At 41.9% G+C, this 18,531-nt stretch overlaps 1 long non-coding RNA gene across 1 annotated transcript in view; it reads right to left on the reverse strand.

Moving 5' to 3' along the window:
• Nucleotides 1-2,515: 2,515 nt before the first annotated feature.
• The window catches only part of LOC107182315, an 18,484-nt gene continuing 2,468 nt past the window's right edge, over nt 2,516-18,531 (reverse strand). The window contains exons 2-3 of the long non-coding RNA XR_001513045.1: nt 16,749-16,754; nt 2,516-2,526 (exon numbers count right to left, since the gene is read on the reverse strand). This is a non-coding gene — a long non-coding RNA (uncharacterized LOC107182315). The remainder of the gene's footprint in view (nt 2,527-16,748; nt 16,755-18,531) is intronic.

Genomic DNA, 18,531 nt, shown 5'->3' on the forward strand with positions numbered 1-18,531 from the left:
GTTCTCAGCCTTAACCATTAGAGTCTGCCCTTCCCCCAGCCCCAAGACATACATGCTTTATAACCTCAAATCCCAGCAAATCTTCATGCTAACACTATAGAAAAGAACAGTTTTACATAGAGGTATGAAAATGCATTTTGAATACTTTACTGCCAACATTTCAAACTTATGATCACAGAGAACCATTCCTGGAGCTGATAGATTATTGATGACTCTGTAGTATTGACTGCAGCCCCGGGAAAGCAGATGGCAGGCAGGTCTGAGCAGGAATCCAGAGCAGCTGCTACCATGTTGCCCAGGAGGCAGTACCATCTCCCAGAAAATTTCAAGGAGCTGCCTAGTAGTCATTTAGTCATTCAGGCTCTGTACAATTGAGGGTTAAGGGACAGAGTTAGAGATGTCACAGGAGTGCAAGTCAAAGGAAACGCAGGTACTTGCTTAGTGTCTGTACCTTATTATCAGAGGTTTCGGTGCAGGATGTTAAAAATGTAGATAATGTGCTTCAGATGAAAATCTCAACCTAAAATCATACTATTGCTTAACATTTTATAGCTTTTTACACATCATCTCATTTGACCCTCTGAGCTCTCCCTGTGAGGACCAGGCTGATATAATTATCTCAGCTGCATGACTGATTAAGAGACTTGCTCAGGGTCATACAACTGATCAATGTTGGGACAAGATTACCAGATTATTGGTTCAGGTTGTTTCCTATAAACTTATAACAATTTGCCTGAATGGCTCAGTTTGTTGGAGTGTTGCCCCATGCACCAAATGGTTGCCGGATCGATTCCCAGTCAGGGCACACACCTGGGTTGCAGGTTCAATACCCCCTGGTTCAGGCAACTGATCAATATTTCTTTCACACATCAATGTTTCTCTCTCTCTCTCTCTCTCTCTCTCTCTCTCTCTCACAACATGTTCTCCATGAGGATTAAAAAATAAAATAAAATAAAATAGAAATTATGCCAATTTTAAGTTTTTCTATATATTTCTCCAGGCTTGTGTGCAAAACATTGTCTCCCTCCTTCTCCTTTTCTGTATTTCATAGGAACAAGGACTATTGATAGCAAGTGGTCCTAAAAAGGGCCATAAACCACCATCAAAGGTCGGTCTCTCTCTGTCTGTCTCTCTCTCAAGGACTTAAAACAATCCAGACCCTGTTGATGCAGTCCACAGCTTCTGAAGTACAACTGACAAGCTAAAGGGATCAAGTTATAGGACTACCAGTATTCAATGTCTGTGACTAACCTGGCTCATGGAAGTCATATACACAAGAAGGAAAGAAAAAAAAGAATAAAAAGCTTCAAACAGCTCACTGGTTTCTTAGACACAGTCATTGTTCTCAGGAAAGCCTTTCCACCCCGGTCAGTAAGTTCGGCTATTTGCAGCACTTGTTGGATTCTACTCTTGCCAAGTTGGCATTCTGTTTCTGCAATGTGAAAATCCTGGACTGAAGAGATCAGATGAGGGTTTTCATGGTTTCAGTAACAGAAGCAAGCATCTCTGCCTCAGGTGGATGTATTACAGCTTGTGGGAGTGCTAATGAGAGCTAATTACTCTATTTACTCCATTAGCCAACCAGCCAGCAACAAGAAATGCCCAGGAAAACTTGCTGGGTTCTTAGGCTTTGTTTCAAAGGGCTGTTGCCAACATGATTTGGCTGAAGTGATCAGCACAGGGCTGCTCAACTGGGCTGTTATCTCAGGATCACAAGGCATAGTCTTTAGTCCTTTGTATCCTGTAAATCAATAGTCGAGTCAGCACCAACTTTATTCTTCCACACTCTCTTTACCATTATCACCACTACCACCTCTGCCCTTAGTGGAGACTTTGGCTGCAAATTAAGAAATTAAATGATAGGCCTGGAATTTTAGGAAAACAAGTGTCCACTGACCATTAAAACTGGGTGTGGCATTTTATAATGCCCGATGCTCAATTTGCAATAGTCACAAGATTTGGCCAACAGTTCACTCACTTTGATCCTTGAACTCTAGACCTAAGAGGTAACTTAAAAACCATGCAAATTTCACTTAATCACTGATACTTAACTGTATCCATGTTTTATGCAAAGTATATCCAAATATGGCATGCATTATATAAAAACCCAACTAATTCATGAATTTATATAAATTATATTTAAAAAGGCTTTCCCATTCTTACCTTTTTATTCCTACCAGGTGGGAGAGTGGGGTGTGGAGGGTGGAAAAACCATAGGACGACAGATCTAAATTTCCCAGAATAGGAGATAGAAGTTTAGTTATTAACCCTACACGTTAACCTTTCCCACATTCCAATAAAAGATGATGTACAGTTGAAAATGCAACTTTGTCTTCAGGGACAAAAAAAAGAAAGAAAGAAAGAAATTCCAAGACATATTCCGAAGAAGATTCTCAAAGCGTGTTATCTGTAACTCCATAGAAAAAAGACTGCATTTGGATTACATTATAATTCGAAGAAAACAACACTTATAATTACTTGGCTCAATTTATTAAAATGAAAAAGTCTAAGCAAACATACAGTTCTCTTTATGTGGTTATCAAGATCTAGCATAAAGCCAATAAAATCTAACCCAACTTATATGTGGCATAAAAAATGAAGATTTACTCAACAACTTTTCTCCTGAGTTTTTTAACGCTTGTCTTCTCTCATGATTTTCTACAGCCTTTTTTTCTTTCTTTTAAGGACTGCTCTATTTATTGCCTGAATTCTTATTATACATGGACAAGTAACAGCTCCATGAATGATGCCAAAATCTTGCCTACAGTAAAGCAGGGGTGGGGAAGTCCGGCCTGCGGGCTGTATAGGGCGTGAGAAACCATTTGGTCTGGCTCTGCCAAGGCATTAGGGGTGACTTAATTAAGTGTTTGACCAAATATACTAGTAGCAGGCTGATTTTTACATTGATAATTTTGTATGGCCCATCAATGATGTTATAAATATCCAAATGGCCCTTGGCAGAAGAAAGGTTCCCCACCCCTACTGTAAAAGGATGACTGAGTTGCTGCCATTCCAAAAAGCTGTCTCTGCTTTTTACACAAACACATAGACAATTCATGTCTTATTTTGGCTGTGAGAAGAGTCCTAAGCTGGGGATTCATCATGAAATTTCCCTAGTAGAAGGATTTCAGAAAATCAGGTGACATCCTTAACAGGGAAAAAAAACAACAAAAAAAAAACTACTGAACAGAAAAATAAGGAGGTCAGATTAAAAAACAAGTTTCTTGCACTTAAATACCCATAATGTTTACTAAAAGTTGACAAGACTGAACAGGTTTACCAGTTATCCTAAAATTTTTAAACAAAAAACAACAGCAGCATTTTTAACTTTGAGATGGGAAACAATCGTTATTGAGCTCCTACACTGAATGAGCCAGGTACTGTGCTCAGCATCTTGAATGGATTATCTTTTTAAAAAATATATCTATACTGATTTCAGAGAGGAAGGGAGAGGGAGAGAGAAACAGAATCATCAATGATGAGAGAGAATCATTGATTGGCTGCCTCCTGCACACCCCACACTGGGCATCGAGCCCACAACTAGGTCATGTGCCTTGACTGGGAATCTAACCATGACCTCCTGATTCAAAGGTCTATGCTCAACCACTAAGCCACGCTAGTCAGGCTTGACTGTATTATCTTAATTTAATCTTTCTAGTATTCCTACAAGGTAGACATTGTTCCCCTCTTACAGGTGAGAAAACTGAGGCTCAGGTTGGGTGAGTAATAAAGTCGCAATGTTAAGACATGACCGTGCTTGGATTCCACCCAAGATATGTCTGACTCTAAAACTTAAAATAGTTGCTACTACCCTCTGTCCCAACAGCACCACCAAGAAATTACAATGATAGAATTGTTTCATAAGTAGAGAGGATCAGGTCTTGAGTCAGATGCTCTCCATGTTTATTATGTTTCTACTGTGTGGTAGTTTCCTCCAAATGAATGGAGATGAAAATACTAGTAGAATTTAATCTCATAAGATTGAGTTGAGAAGCATATAAAAAGGCCCCAGTGAATGGGCTTTGCAAAATAGATCAACACTAGTTGTTATTGTTACCTCCCTCTTCTTGGCTAATGCAGCTGGAGGACTGTAACAGGGCTATGGGTTGCTGTTCTGAGTCTGCCCACAGGACAGGGAGTTGCCTTGAGGAGGCTGAGCAAGGCAGAGCCTGGAGCCCAAGAGAACAAAACTTAGGGAGCGAGGAGTGAAGGGGACTTTGTCTTCTCATGCACTAAACAAAAAAATTGCTGTGGGCCAACTCTGCCAGGCACAGCCACAGAATCTATGGAAGCTCCCTGCCTTCAGGAAACTCATTTCCACCCTGAGCAAAAGTAAATTCAAAACCAAACCAAAGGAGCCTTGGTCCACATCGATTTCTCGTTCTCTCTCTCTTTCTCTCTCTCTCTCTCTCAATTTCTCATTCTCTCTCTCTCTCACACACATACACACACACACACACACACACACACACACACACACACACACGGTTTTCCATGGGATATAATGGGTGGCCATATTAGAATAAGCACTTGAGGTCCATTTATCCTCATTAGGAAACTCTATAGTGGTCATTTGGGGATTGGGTTTTAATAAACACAGATGGCACAGTATAGTGACTTCCAGAGCAGAAAGGGTTCATTTCAGTATAGGCAAAGTTGAAGACCTCAAGTGGAAAAGGAAACCAATAGATTTGACTACCTACAATTTTTAAACTTTTATATGACTAAAAACAAAATTAAAAGACAAACAAAAAGTCAGAAAAAAACAACTAGGTGAAAATGTTGGCAGTAACTATGAAGGTTAATTAAGTGAAATATGATAAACTAGAGTTTATGACAAGAAAACTACTAATATCCAATAGATAAAATAGACAAAGTACATGAACAGTTTGTTAAGAACAGGAAATATAGCCAGTAGTCATATAAACATTTTTGATCTCATTAATATGAAATAAAAAAGGAAAACAAAATACTCCTAGAAAATTATCATATATTATTAAAATGAAAATATCGCTCTGCTAAAGGCAGCAAAAGTTAATAGAAACGTTTGGCAACTAACAGCAGTAACGATTGAGATATCCATACGTGTCCACATCCTTTGGTTCTACTTCTGATCATGCATTGTAAAGATCAGAACATTCTGAAATACAGAAAATGCTGACTGCATAAAGATACTCATCAACAATTCCAAACAGGCTGTCTGCTCTACAATGGTGAGGCGGGATAGCAAGCTAGAAAAATTGCTTGGCAAGTGGAATGGAGAAAATGAGACCCATAGCTGAACAAACTGGCTGAGCAATTTACAGCCACATACAAAAGGTCACCAGGGCGGAAGGCCCCAGGTGCTTAGCTATGAGCAAAACTAGCGCTGGGCCTCACCCCTAGGTTGCCTTTCTTCCCCTGGCACTTCGCTGGTCATGCGGTTTAGACCCCCTGACCTTCCCTCCTTGGAGATAACATCTAGGCCGCAGTTGTATTTCAGCTCCAGACCCAGAAAATCAGCAAAACCAAGTAAGTGGGAGAAGAGATGTCAGGACCAGCTCCCATGACAAATGATCCCTTGCCATGGAAAACTGATTAATCTTCTGCTGAAACCTCCCCTAAATGCAAAGCTTTTAAAAACCTTCAAAATAGCCCTAACCGGTTTGACTCAGTGAATAGAGGGTCGGCCTACAGACTCAAGGGTTCCAGGTTTGATTCCGGTCAAGGGCCTGTACCTTGGTTGTGGGCACATACCCAGTAGGGAATGTGCAGGAGGCAGCTAATCGATGTTTCTCTCTCATTGATGTTTCTAACTCTCTATCCCTCTCCCTTCCTCTCTGCAAAAAAATCAATAAAATATATTTTTAAAAAAATAAAAACCCTCAAAATAAAGGACCCAGCATCCTCAAAGGAGTATATCCTCCTCCCCCTTCCCCCCACACATGCATTTCCTAAACTCTAAGCATCCTTGAGACTTACAACCTGGAGAGCAATAGGCAGCAGCAGCTCATCCTGGGCTCACCCCCTGAACCTGTCTCCAAGGCCCCCTTTTCTCTGACTCTCCACTGAGCCCCGCCTAGGTTCTCCTGTTGCTTCTTCTATCCTAGGCCCTTCCTTGTTTCAGTGTCCTCAGCTTTAATCAACATCCTCTCAAAATCACCTGGACTCATGTTGCGACATCTTTCCTGCACGAAGTCCAAGAACCCAAACACGACAGGCCAGCCCTGGGCAGACCTGCTCAGGACCAGGTCTCTGTCTGGTAACAATGGGATTGAATAAATCATGAAGCAAATATAAATGGAATATTTTACAGTTCTTAGAAACAATATTTACAGACATTTTAATAGTGTGGGGAAAGGCAAATAAAAGATGTTAACTAAAAAAGTAGAACACAAAAATCATATGCTCAGAATATTTCAAATGGGGGGAAAAGCCCAGGTGGGTATGGCTCAGTTGGTCCCATGTACCAAGGAGTTGCTGGTTAGATTCCTGGTCAGAGCACATGCCTGGGTTTCAGGCTCCATCCCAGTAGGGGGCGTGCAGGAGACAGCTGATCCATGTCCGCTCTCTCCCTTCCTATCTCTCTAAAAAATCAATTGAAATATTTTTTAAAATAGGGGAAAAATATTTGAATGAAAGAAATGAAAGGAAGCACACGCACAGTAGTTGTACCTTTGTGTGGTAGGGTTACTGACGACTTTCTTTTTTAACTGTATCTTTATGTTTTTTTCTCTACTGCTCAAATCTTCCAAGTGGTGCATATATTACTTTTATAATTGCAAAAAAATTTACGTAACAATCTCAACTGCAAATCTACAATAAACAATAGATGGAAATCCAACAGCTCTCCACACCACTCCCACAAACACCAAAACACTGTGCAAGAGGCAGGCGTGGCAGTAAACAAGGGGAAAGGTACCTTTGTCTTAAACCCAGGGCTAGAAAAACATTAGGTTTCTTGATGTGAAAACAAACACTTTTCACGCCCCACTTACCAAAACACAACTTGGAAATTCACTACCTAAAACATCCTCCATCAGAAGAGGATTTAAATGCACACACCAAAATTATCTCCACCGAACAAACTAGTTAAGCAAGCAGGAAGTTTACCAGAAACACCCTAAAAATTAATGATTGTTTTTACAGCTCTGATAAACCCACGCCAGCTCATGTTAGTACATAGTGTAACACTCTAACAATCTTCAGTGAGTCTTGTCACCACTTCTAAACAGGAGAGCATGAAATCCTGAACGTAGGGCTCTTCCCTGGCAAGTATCACAAACGCTGCTGAAATTAAGCCTTTGGGCGTCCCCCGTCTTGAAAGCTGATTTTGCAATCTTTGGGATGGTTTTCTCAGAGTAACAGTTAACCAGGCCAAACTCGCTGCATTCATTATCTTGCTTCATCTTCATAACCCTACCAGGCAGGGCTTCTCAACTTTGGCACCATTGACATTTGGGGCTGGGTAATGCTTTGTTATAGGGGCTGTCCATGCGTTATAAGGTATTTAGCAGCATCCCTGGACCCTACCCACTAAATGTCAGTACTCCCTCCACCCTAGTTATGACACACACAATATTTCCTGACACTGCCAAATGACTCCTCCAGGGTAAAGTCACCCTGATTAAAAACATGATATAAAATACGTACTATTATTGGCCCCACTTTACAAAAGAAGAAACTGAGGCATAGCTATAGGCCCATCTAACTCCAAACCGGCAAGATCCAGAACTCTATATTGTAATTGTGCACAGGTGGAAGCACATCTTATCGTATAACTGATACACACCCATCTTTTCAACTTGTATCCCCACGGAACCTCATCTAGGCCTCAATACATATTGGTCGAGTGAACCATTATTCTCATCATCACATAAACATTATTGAGTCCCCGCTGGGTAACAGGGCCCAGCAAGAGAGGCGCAGTCATGGCTTTCAACAAGTATATGATCTATTTGGAGAAATAAGACACAACCACAGATAATCCATTTGGAGTGTCAGTTTTGGAGAAAACTCCACTTCCTCATCTGTAAAATGGAGATAATGCTAGCGCTGCCCTCATAATTAACCGAGACAGTGCAAGCGAAGTTCCTTTCACAAAGTACAACTTCAAAAACCAACTACATACCAAAGGTGTGGCAATAAATAGGCACAGGCATTGGAAGAACCACAGCAGCTCAGAGTCACTGGGCTGGAAGGAACCTTAGAACACAGCCTGGACTCAGCACCCTCTTGGTCCTTGAGCATTTAAAAACCTAAAAGTTTCATCACCTATGTCCAGCAGAGTTCGCGGGCTGGGCTCTGACGGAGGCTCTTAGCAAAGGTTTCCTGGGCTGCTTTCAGTGGGCCTGGAGAGAAGGGGGTTTGAGCAAAGAGAAGAGCAACAGGAAAGGCAGAAAGGTTGGGAGGGCCGAAAGCGCTCTGGGGTGCAGCGCCTGGTCTGAGCATGAGGGACAGGGGAAGACAAGCTTGGAGAAAGTGGTCAAGATCAGAAGAGGTCAAAAAGTGACCTCAAGGTGACCAATGGTGACACTGGCTAGAAATATTTCTCCTAAGAAAGCAACCCAGGGCTGCTACAAAGCATCTATCAACTTATATGATGAAGGTGGAGAACTTCATTTCTCAGATAACAGATCAGCATTCCCAATTGCTTCATGGCACTCCCTCAGAAACTTGCTTTACATTTACATAAGTGAAAGTGATGATTTTGCCAGACCACAGTCTGCCCTAAAAGCAAACCCAAATTATCTTCCTCCCCAAATCCATGGGTTCTCTAGGGCACCAGCCCAGCAAAACAAGAGCCCAGAGTAGCCAAGTCTTCTCTCTGTAAAATCTGAATTTCAATAGGTGAAATCTCCCAAACTTTAAGTATTGGCTTTAATTTCTTAAAATACATACTGGTATTGTGTAGGTCAAACCAAACCGGTGTCCATGCAGTCTCTATACCAGGACCATCAATATGAGAAGTCTGCTGTAAGCTATGGCCTACAGAAGATCAAAACTCATCCCAGAGGAAAGATTTGTCAGGCTATGAGGTGCAGAAACAAGTCTGCAGGGGTCCAGGGTGAAGACAGCTACAGGGTGTATGTCAGAGATGACAGGGATGTGAACCGGAGAATGGTAGAGGCAATGAGAGTTATTAATAATAAATCTGAAAGGCAAAAATGACACCGCTGATGGCCAAGGATCCCAAGCAGAAACCTGCCCATCAAAAACTTGGTAATGAAGGTGAGTCTTTAAGACAGGAGGGAAACTCAGGCTTAAAGTGACCTCTTTGACTTCTGAGAACAGGGCTGCCTTCATGGATTTGTGACCTTTGAGGTCACACAGAACCCTACGTTCAGAAAGGCTCCACGGTTGGTTTAATGCTCTGCTGTCAACGTCTTGAGGTTCTTAATAACTGTAACGTTGAACTTGTGTTTGTGAATGAGGTCTGACGGACCAAGGGAGCGTGTGTGTGAGCAGAGGAGAACCCATTCAATGTGTGTGGCCACACGATTCCATGCCACCCCATTCATACATAGTGTTGGGAATGCCCGATGAGCACGGGATTTCTGTGGATTCAGGATGCATGGAAGTTCAGCAAAACTAGTTCACAGTGTGTCACAAACACTGAGTGAGCAGATGGGTGGGTGCTGACAGCTCCAAGAAGCCATGCTTTCCATTCAAAGCAATGTCTTTCTAAGAAACACAACCAAGGATTCCTATCACATCCTCTCTTACTCCCATCACCTCCCTGTATTAGCCACCCACTTACGCTGACAATGATGGCATAGAAGGAAACTGAAAGATAGAAAAATCCATAGTCCTTTTCCCTTTCAGTCCTTTACTACAGCCTTTCTTTCTGTAAACCAAAGGTTGATAAATGCACAAATCAAGAAGTAAAATAAAAGTAGTGAGTTTTGTGCAGTGTTTCTACTGTTTTGGTAAGAACAATATACATATGCAATAAAATAGAAAGTGTGTGATTTCAGTAATTCTGCATACACTTTAAAAGCTCTTATTTTGAATTTATAACTGGCATTGCACAATATAAAGATGAACAGTAAAATCCATGCTAGTAATTTTACTTTTTCTTCTCTTACAATGATATTAAGTAGCAAGTAAACACCAGGATGAGTCAAGAGGGAGACTGTTGACCAGCGGTTCTCAACCTGTGGGTCGCGACCCCTTTGGCGGTCGAACGACCCTTTCACAGGGTCGCCTAAGACCATCCTGCGTATCAGATATTTACATTATGATTCATAACAGAAGCAACATTACAGTTATGAAGTAGCAACGAAAATAATTTTATGGTTGGGTCACAACATGAGGAACTGTATTTAAAGGGCCAGAAGGTTGAGAATCACTGCTGTAGACAAAAAAGGAAAAGCTTTTTATGTTAGTACCTTTAACAGCACTTTTTAAAAATGTATTTATGGATGAGAGAGAGAAACATCCACCCATTTATGCATTCATTGGTTGCCTCTTGTATGTGCCCTGACCGGGGATCAAACCCACAACCTTGCGTACATCGGGACAACACTCCAAACCAACTGAGCACCCAGCCAAAGCTTTTTAAGGAAGATGCCATACATTTTCATTTCATACTGGGCTCCACAATTCCGATGATGGCCCCACGGAGAATCATTTAACTCAAGAATATGATGCCTATCTAAATATGCTACACACACTTAGATAAGTTTTCACTGAAGTCTTTTTAAGCAACCCCAAGGGACGTGCCAATGGATTGATGGAGAGGAACTGATTTTTAGTACCATGCTGTTAATTACTGAATCGCTTCAGTCCTTTTCCCCCATCCCTCTAATGTCATTACAACAGCAAATCTGCTGAAACACTGCAACCCAATGATCTCTCTTGAAATAATTAGTTAAACTGAAGACCAAAGGAGCAGCATCTAATGCTAAGGCCTCTCCACTGACAACTCCCTTCCTTAAAATGTCCCCGGTGCTTTGGTGGTTCGGTTTTAACCAAACCCAGGCTGTGGTTCCAGAACCAGGCTGTTTCTCAGCACTCAGAGCGCTTAGGTTCTCCCTGGGCAGTGGTTCTGCAAACCATTAAGTCTGGGTGGCTAAAAATTCCTCCTTTAAACAGTCAAGTTTTCCTTTGTCTCATTTCATTCTCCTCTTCTTTTCTATACCACTGCTTTTCAGTTGAACACATTAATTTTCTGCCGGGAGACACATCCTGGCAAATGTGTCAGTTTGTGTTGTTTTGATGAGACACTGTCATTCTTTCGAATTCTTCCTCCCTACCAATAACCCGGAGGGCCAGCCTCTCAGGAGCCTGCGCTACTTGTCTATAAACTTCATTTCACTGCCTCCCATTAGACTGAAAAAAAAGTGAAGATTGCCTGGGGTGAACTTTCTCAACTTATCTCTTCCAATCACATTTTTTTTCCTATTTTCCCCGATCCTTTCTTCTATCCCATCCGAAGCCGGTTCTTGTGGATTTCAAGGTGAATCTGCCATTCTACACTTGATTTGGAATCTATCCCTTTATGCCCATTCTCACCTCTCACCTCTCTTTTGCTTCTTTGATATCACCCTGTCTACCTGTACCTTCCTCAAACCCAGGTTATCACAGCCTGCCTCTCCTTGTTCAATTCCTTGAAAGGCTGGGCTAACCAGGCCACCTGCAACTCATCGCCTCCCATGTATTTCTCAAATTTTTGCACTTTGCCCCTACCCGCTTTGGCTCAGTGGATAAAGCATCAGCCTGCGGACGGAAGGGTCCCAGGTTCAACTCTGGTCAAGGACACATGCCCAGGTTGCAGGTTTGATTCCCAGTGTGGGGAGTGCAGGAGGCAGACAATCAATGATTCTCTCTCATTGTTGATGTTTCTATCTCTCTCTCTCCCTCTCCCTTTCTCTCTGAAATCAATAAAAATATATTTTAAAAAAAATTTTTTGCACTCTGGATTTCATCTCTATTGTGCTAGTGAAACTGCTCTCCAAGTTCACAAATGGTCTGGCAGCTGGACGGGGGCAGTTTCTCAGAGCCGACCTCAAAATGGGTCAGCAGGGGATGGCGCTGACCACCCACCTCGGCTGAGTGTGCTTCCCTTTGCCACCATCATCCTCTGCTCCTCCGGCGTGCCTGCTCTACCGAACTTCTCTTGGGCCTGACCATGTCTAACTGTCAAGAGTTCCCTAAAGGCTATGCACAGAGTCCTCACTTACCATCCTCATCGGGTACTTGGAAACTGCAACTTTGGGCAGTATGAAATATAAGGAAATAGTTTTATTGTAGACTACTCGATATAAATAGAGTTAAGTTCTATAGCTTATTTCTGATCACAAAAACTAAGTAAGACCCAAAACAATTCTAATACTACATGTTGAAATAAATGAGCTATACATACATTTTTAAAAGATTAATAAAATTAAGATGATGATTCCATTTATTCCAGTTCAGGGTTGCTGTTGGTTGGAGCCTATCCCGGCCCCTCAGGGCACCAGGCAGGCACCAACCCTGGACAGCACGCCCTTCCATCGCAGGGTGCACTCACCCCCACACCTACACTCGTTGAGAATGGGGCATCTTTGGGATGAGGGAGGAAACCGGAGGACTGGAGAAAACCCACACAGACATGGGGAGAACAGGCAAACTCTACACAGACAGTGGTTCCTGCCAGAAACCATTTGTTTTTCCTCATCAAAGTTATAACAAAACAATGTTATTTGAAGACCTGCTATACTTCCTTCTCTTTTAGTCTACACCCGCTTCTTCGGCAAGTTCATCTCCTCTCAGTCTTTATGTAACAGCCCTATGGAGATGATCCATCAATCCAGGGTTTTGCCTAAACTCCAAACCTAAATTTCTAAATTTCTGCTTAATGTCTTCATGTGAGGTAAGATCAACTAGCAGTTCTTAATAGCATTTAACACATCAAGTACAAAACTAAGCCAGAGGCAGAAATATAAAGAGGTTGAGGATACTGACCCTAAAGGCTGTACCTGCACTTAAATCCTGAGTCCAGCACACACAGTGGGAAACTCAATGAGCCTGTCTGTGCCTCAGATTCCTTATCTGTATTTGTTGTTGTTGTTGTTAGTCCTCACCCGAGGATATTTTTCCATTGATCTTTAGAGAGAGTGGAAGGGACGAGGAGGGACAGAGACAGAGAAACATTGATGTGAGAGAAACACATCAATTGGTTGCCTCCCGCACATGCCTGCCCAGGGCCTCTTTTTCTTAAAATATATATCACAGACATCTGTATAAATCAGTATATTTTCTCAACTTTTTAACAGCTACATAGTATTTTAAACCTGTTTTATGTTACAGTTATATATGAAGAGGGCCATCCCCTTCCTACGCCCATCTCCTGCATATGAATATTCTTAAGGGTAAAGAGCATCTTTTATTTGCCCTTACGCACCCAAGAGGACCTCACACCAAGGCCAAGAATTGCTTAACAAGTGTTTAATGAAATAACATCTGCCATCAATCCAGTGCTCATTCTGTGCCGGGAAAAAAGCTATTAAGAGCTTCGTATACTGGTATGTTAGCATATTTATTAATAACCACCCAATTATTCCAATTTTACAGAAGATAGAATCACACAGCTAGTAAGGACCAGGGACTCTAATCTACATTTGTCCGACTCTGGAGCCCTCTCCCTTCATGCCTATGCTACAGTTAATACATTTTTCATAAGGATATCCTTTGTTTTTTTCAACCAAAGTTGAAGAACAGAAGAGCTCCAAGTATTCTGGTCCAGGCAGGTAAGACTGAGGGTAAGAGATGGGCGTTAAAATAAATGGCGAGTAGATGGGGGCGAATCGAGTCATTGCAGCTCTAAAGCTAATCTACCATTCAGCCATTCAGTATGTTTACTGAGAACCTACTAGAAGTTGAATTACTTGCTTCCCCTTCTTCAGGCTCCCCACTACACTCTCCTTCAGTAATAATTGCCACCATGTGTTGAAAATCTATGTGACAAATGTGCCATTATTGTTATTAAAAATTTCTATTTACTTTTAATACTGACAAAAATTCTATGCGATAAATATCAGTACCACCATTTCACAGATGGGAAAACGGAGGCCCAAAGAAGCTGAATTACTTGCCAATATTAGACTGTAATGAATAGCAAAGCAGGATTCAAGTGTAGAGAGTCTGTAAAGCAAAATCTAACCCCCCCCCCTTTTTTAAATATATTTTTATTGATTTCAGAGAGGAAGGGACAGGAAGAGATAGAAACATCAATGATGAGAGAGAATCACTGATAGGCTGCCTCCTGCATGCCCCCTACTGGGAATCGATCCCGCAGCCCAGGCATGTGCCCTTGACCGGAATCCAACCTGGCACCCTTCAGTCCACAGGGTGACGCTCTATCCACTGAGCCAAACCAGCCAACCCCCTTATTTTTCTGTCACACAGAGAATGCTGCCTTTTAATTTTTAGAGAAAAGATAAATTATTACTAACATTTAAACTTGGTTAAAATCACATTTGGCTGCAAGTAACAGATCTAACTTGGGTGGATTAACCAAATTTTCTTTTCCTCACAAAAAGTCAAGAGATGGCAGAAGAGATCTGGTGCAGCAGTTCCAGAATGCCTTTAGCTTCCCACCCTGCTCACCCCTCCAAGTTCTTGCCTTTAGTCACAAGAAGGTTCTCCACTTAGAAAACAGCATCCATGTTCCTGGGAGAAAGAAGGACAAAGAGCAAAATGCCTAGCCTGTGAGCACATAGTGTCCACCCCATTATAAGAGCTTTGTGGGGGAGTCCCACCCAGTTACTTACATCTCATTGGCCAGGGCTATGTCCTAGACAATCTCCAACTGCAAGGGATTCTGGGAAATCAAGTTTGTTGCTTTTTCTAACTAGCCATGGTGCCAAATTAAACAAAATGGGTTCAGCTATAGGGAAGAAGTGGGTGGCATGGACATTGGTTGGGCATCTAGCTGTGTGTGTCCCACCGTGATGTAGAGCACAAGTCATCCTAGGACAGTGGTTCTCAACCTTCTGGCCCTTTAAACACAGTTCCTCATGTTGTGGTGATCCCCAACCATAAAATTATTTTCGTTGCTACTTCATAGCTGTAATGTTGCTACCGTTATGAATCGTCATGTAAATATCTGATATGCAGGATGGTCTTAGGCGACCCCTGTGAAAGGGTCGTTCGACCGCGAAAGGGGTCGCGACCCACAGGTTGAGAACCGCTGTCCTAGCGACTCAAGGTACCTGCAAAGAGAAAAGCAATAAAAGAGCCTTAAGTCTGTGTTTGAAAGCCCTCTTGGGCACCCGCTGATGGGAGTGGAGGCCGGAAGAATGTGGACGTGTTACAGAAGCATCCAAGCAGCTGATCCTGAGAAAAACACGGAGTCCCAGGTGACTTCACACAAATCATGCTGGCAGACTCAGAGGCTCGGCCCGCGTGTTTCCTCTGAGTTGTCCCTGTTTTCCTTCCTCCCACTACTCACTTCCCATGGTTCCTTTAGATGAGGACCTACACGCTCATTCCACTCTTCAAATTCCGCTTCAAGCAAAACAACATTCTCTACTATGTGTTGTTATGAGAAGCGGCATCTTCAGAAAAAGATAATGATGGCAGGGACGTTATTTATGCAACTACAGTCACACCGTCAAGTTATATTAAGGAAGTAGGCCACAGAGTTTTAGGCTTGTTTTCACTTTCTCCCAACTAAAGTCAGTCCAGTAAACTTTCCTCATAAAAACCTCATACAACTCTGTGGTGGCGAGATGGCATTGTGTAAAATATTACAGATGAAGAGAAGGATGACAAAAAGCCAGCAAAGGGACCTCTATGAGCTAGATCCTGGGCACAGACATATGAGATAACACAGGCATATTTAGTGATACGGTATAGTATTACATTCATAGCAAGGGAAGAGTTCATATCCTTCCCAATGGGCCTATCTACTTCTTGCTTGCCTAAAGAATTTAGCCACTGATTTATGAATGGACTTGCCACTGAAAACAGCATCTTTAGCCTCCCCTTTACCAGGTAAAATTAGATTTTCCCTTGTTAGCAAGGCACACACACTAGAAATCAGCATACCTGCTCCCTTGAACGTGCGTCTGTTTTTATAGCAAATGTTTGATGGTCCTAAACTAGAAGTGAAAATACTTAGCCTTACTCTGGAGTTCATAGGAAGTCCATAAAAGCTAAGGCCAGGCCCAAACATTATAGTACTTGATCTTCCTCCACAATCCGTATTTCAGACATGAGCCTTTGCCAGGATGACTGCAACTCAGTGCAATTAGAGTTTGTACACTTCCTTCGAGTCGTGAGCATTTTTAGGTGCACCACTGGAACAGAAACCACTAACTGATCTTTCTATTCTGAACTCATTCCATTTGCCAACCAAAACAAGGATGTGCGTGTGAACCAGTCAAAATGTGAGTCACGCTGCCCTGGCTGGTGTGGCTCAGTTGGTTGGAGCATGGTTCCACACACCAGAAGGTGGCAGGTTCGACTCCCGGTCTTGGGCATATGCCCAGATTGCGGGTTTGATTCCCAGTAGGGGCTTGTGCTAGAGACAGGCAGATTGATGTTTCTCTCTTTTTCTCCCTTCCTCTCTCTCTCGAATCAATTTTTTTTTTAAATGTGAGTCACACCAAGCTCCAGGGAAACATATAACCAAAGTTTAGTCATAAACTGTGACAACACACCCACATGGACCACTGACTCCAAACCCACATTTCAGAAATAGCTCTTCAATGGATACAGACTGACTCACATTTCATTGAGACCTTCCTCTCCCCTCAAAACTGCCCAGCCCATGTGCAAACTTAAAACTCCCGGAAGGGCCCGATTTTTCAATCTAAAATCCAGTTTGTTGTTCTAGATCCTTCAACTTGGGAAAAAAATATTGAAGTAAAAGAAACTCACCACTTGGCTTTTTGAAACATTATCAACTAACGCCAAACAGGAGTCAATAATGACTATACTGAAAAATGAAGAGTGTAAAAGAAACACTAAGAGTTTGTATTTTGTATGTTTAGTTCAGTTTAGTTTTTTAAGCATTAGCTGTATATAATACAGCATCAATCTTTGTGGTGGTGATTATGTGACAAAAGCTGCAGGCTTTTTGACTAGGGAAAAGGTTCTGACATGCACAGCAATGAATTTCAGAAACTAATGACATAATATACTACAGATGCACGGAACTGCACCAGCCCAGAGCCGTTTTTGGATAGTGTCAACTTTTGGATAATTTGATGACTGATTTAATTACGAAATGATCAATCTTTAGTAGCAAGAAAATGCTGGCTGAAGGGCAGACACTTTGTTCCCTTCATCCCCAAACAACACTCAGCGTCACTAAACGTAACAGCTTTGAATCTGGTACTTAAATGCATCTGTTCCACCATGGTGACATTAATAATCATAATCGTGGCTCCCTGAAAGATTTCACGATTGGCTGCTCAGCTGTGACATTTTTTCTCCTCTCAATTTCAGAGCTAACATGGCTTTCTAGGGAAGTCTCTGGGAAGCAAAAGCCATCATTGTGCAGCATCTCTTGCCTATGTTTTTACCATGAGGCAACATTTCTTTAATAAAGAATCAAGACACAGGCCCAACGGTGAAAGCACATTCATTCATTAATTCACTCATTCATGCGTTGTTTGGAAAAGGTGATTCAAATCAGGTCAGAAACATGTAATATCTTTGAAAGGACAGAATGATGAATAAGGTCTTTTAGTGAACAGTTTGGAAGATGTGTTATTTGGGATATAAGTACTTTTAAAAATGGAGGGACGGGTGAGGGGTGGAGGGAGACAATGAGGAAATAAAGGGGACATATATAATGCTTTCAACAATAAAGATAAATTTAACAAAATAAATGAAAATGGGAGGTGGGAAGCTAAAAAAGGTATTTTTACTGTAACAAATTACCAACATAATCTAAATTAATTACAAAATGAACTCTTTCAGGAATATAAAAGCAGGTTTTAGAAAGAAATCAGCTAGTGAGTAACTGAGGCGGGAGTTGAGGGGGGAAGGAATGACCTTGTTCTGATATATCTCATGCTGGTACAGAGAGTGACAAAAAGACTACAGAAACAGTACATGAACTCTCCTTCACTGAATTTGTTTCCAAAAAAATGTCTATGGTGGCTCTGAAATTAGGCACTATTGATCTGGAACTACAGTGTGCCCTAGATTTCAAGTCAACATTTGTCCACAAAGGCCAGATTACCCAATTTTTTAAAAAATAGCTACCAGAACTATTGACTGTTGCTGGTCAAAGATAATGAAATAAAAACCTGAGCCTAGCCCTAGCCGGTTGCTCAATGGTTAGAACGTCGTCAGCCTACGGACTGATGAGTCCTGGGTTTGATTCTAGTCAAGGGTACATGCCCGGGTTGCAGGCTCGAGCCCCAGGAGGTAGCCAATCAATGATTCTCTCTCATCATTAATGTTTCTCTCTCTCTCTCCCTCTCCCTCTCTGAAATCAATAAAAATACACTGGGTGGCCAGATTATTGACCACCCCATCAATACTTCATTGACACTTCCAAAAATTCTGAATATTGAAAACTTCCTAAGCAAATACTCTCAAGGTTTTATA

This window comes from Myotis davidii, unplaced genomic scaffold (assembly GCF_000327345.1).
Source record: "Myotis davidii unplaced genomic scaffold, ASM32734v1 scaffold535, whole genome shotgun sequence".
Lineage (NCBI taxonomy): Eukaryota > Metazoa > Chordata > Mammalia > Chiroptera > Vespertilionidae > Myotis > Myotis davidii.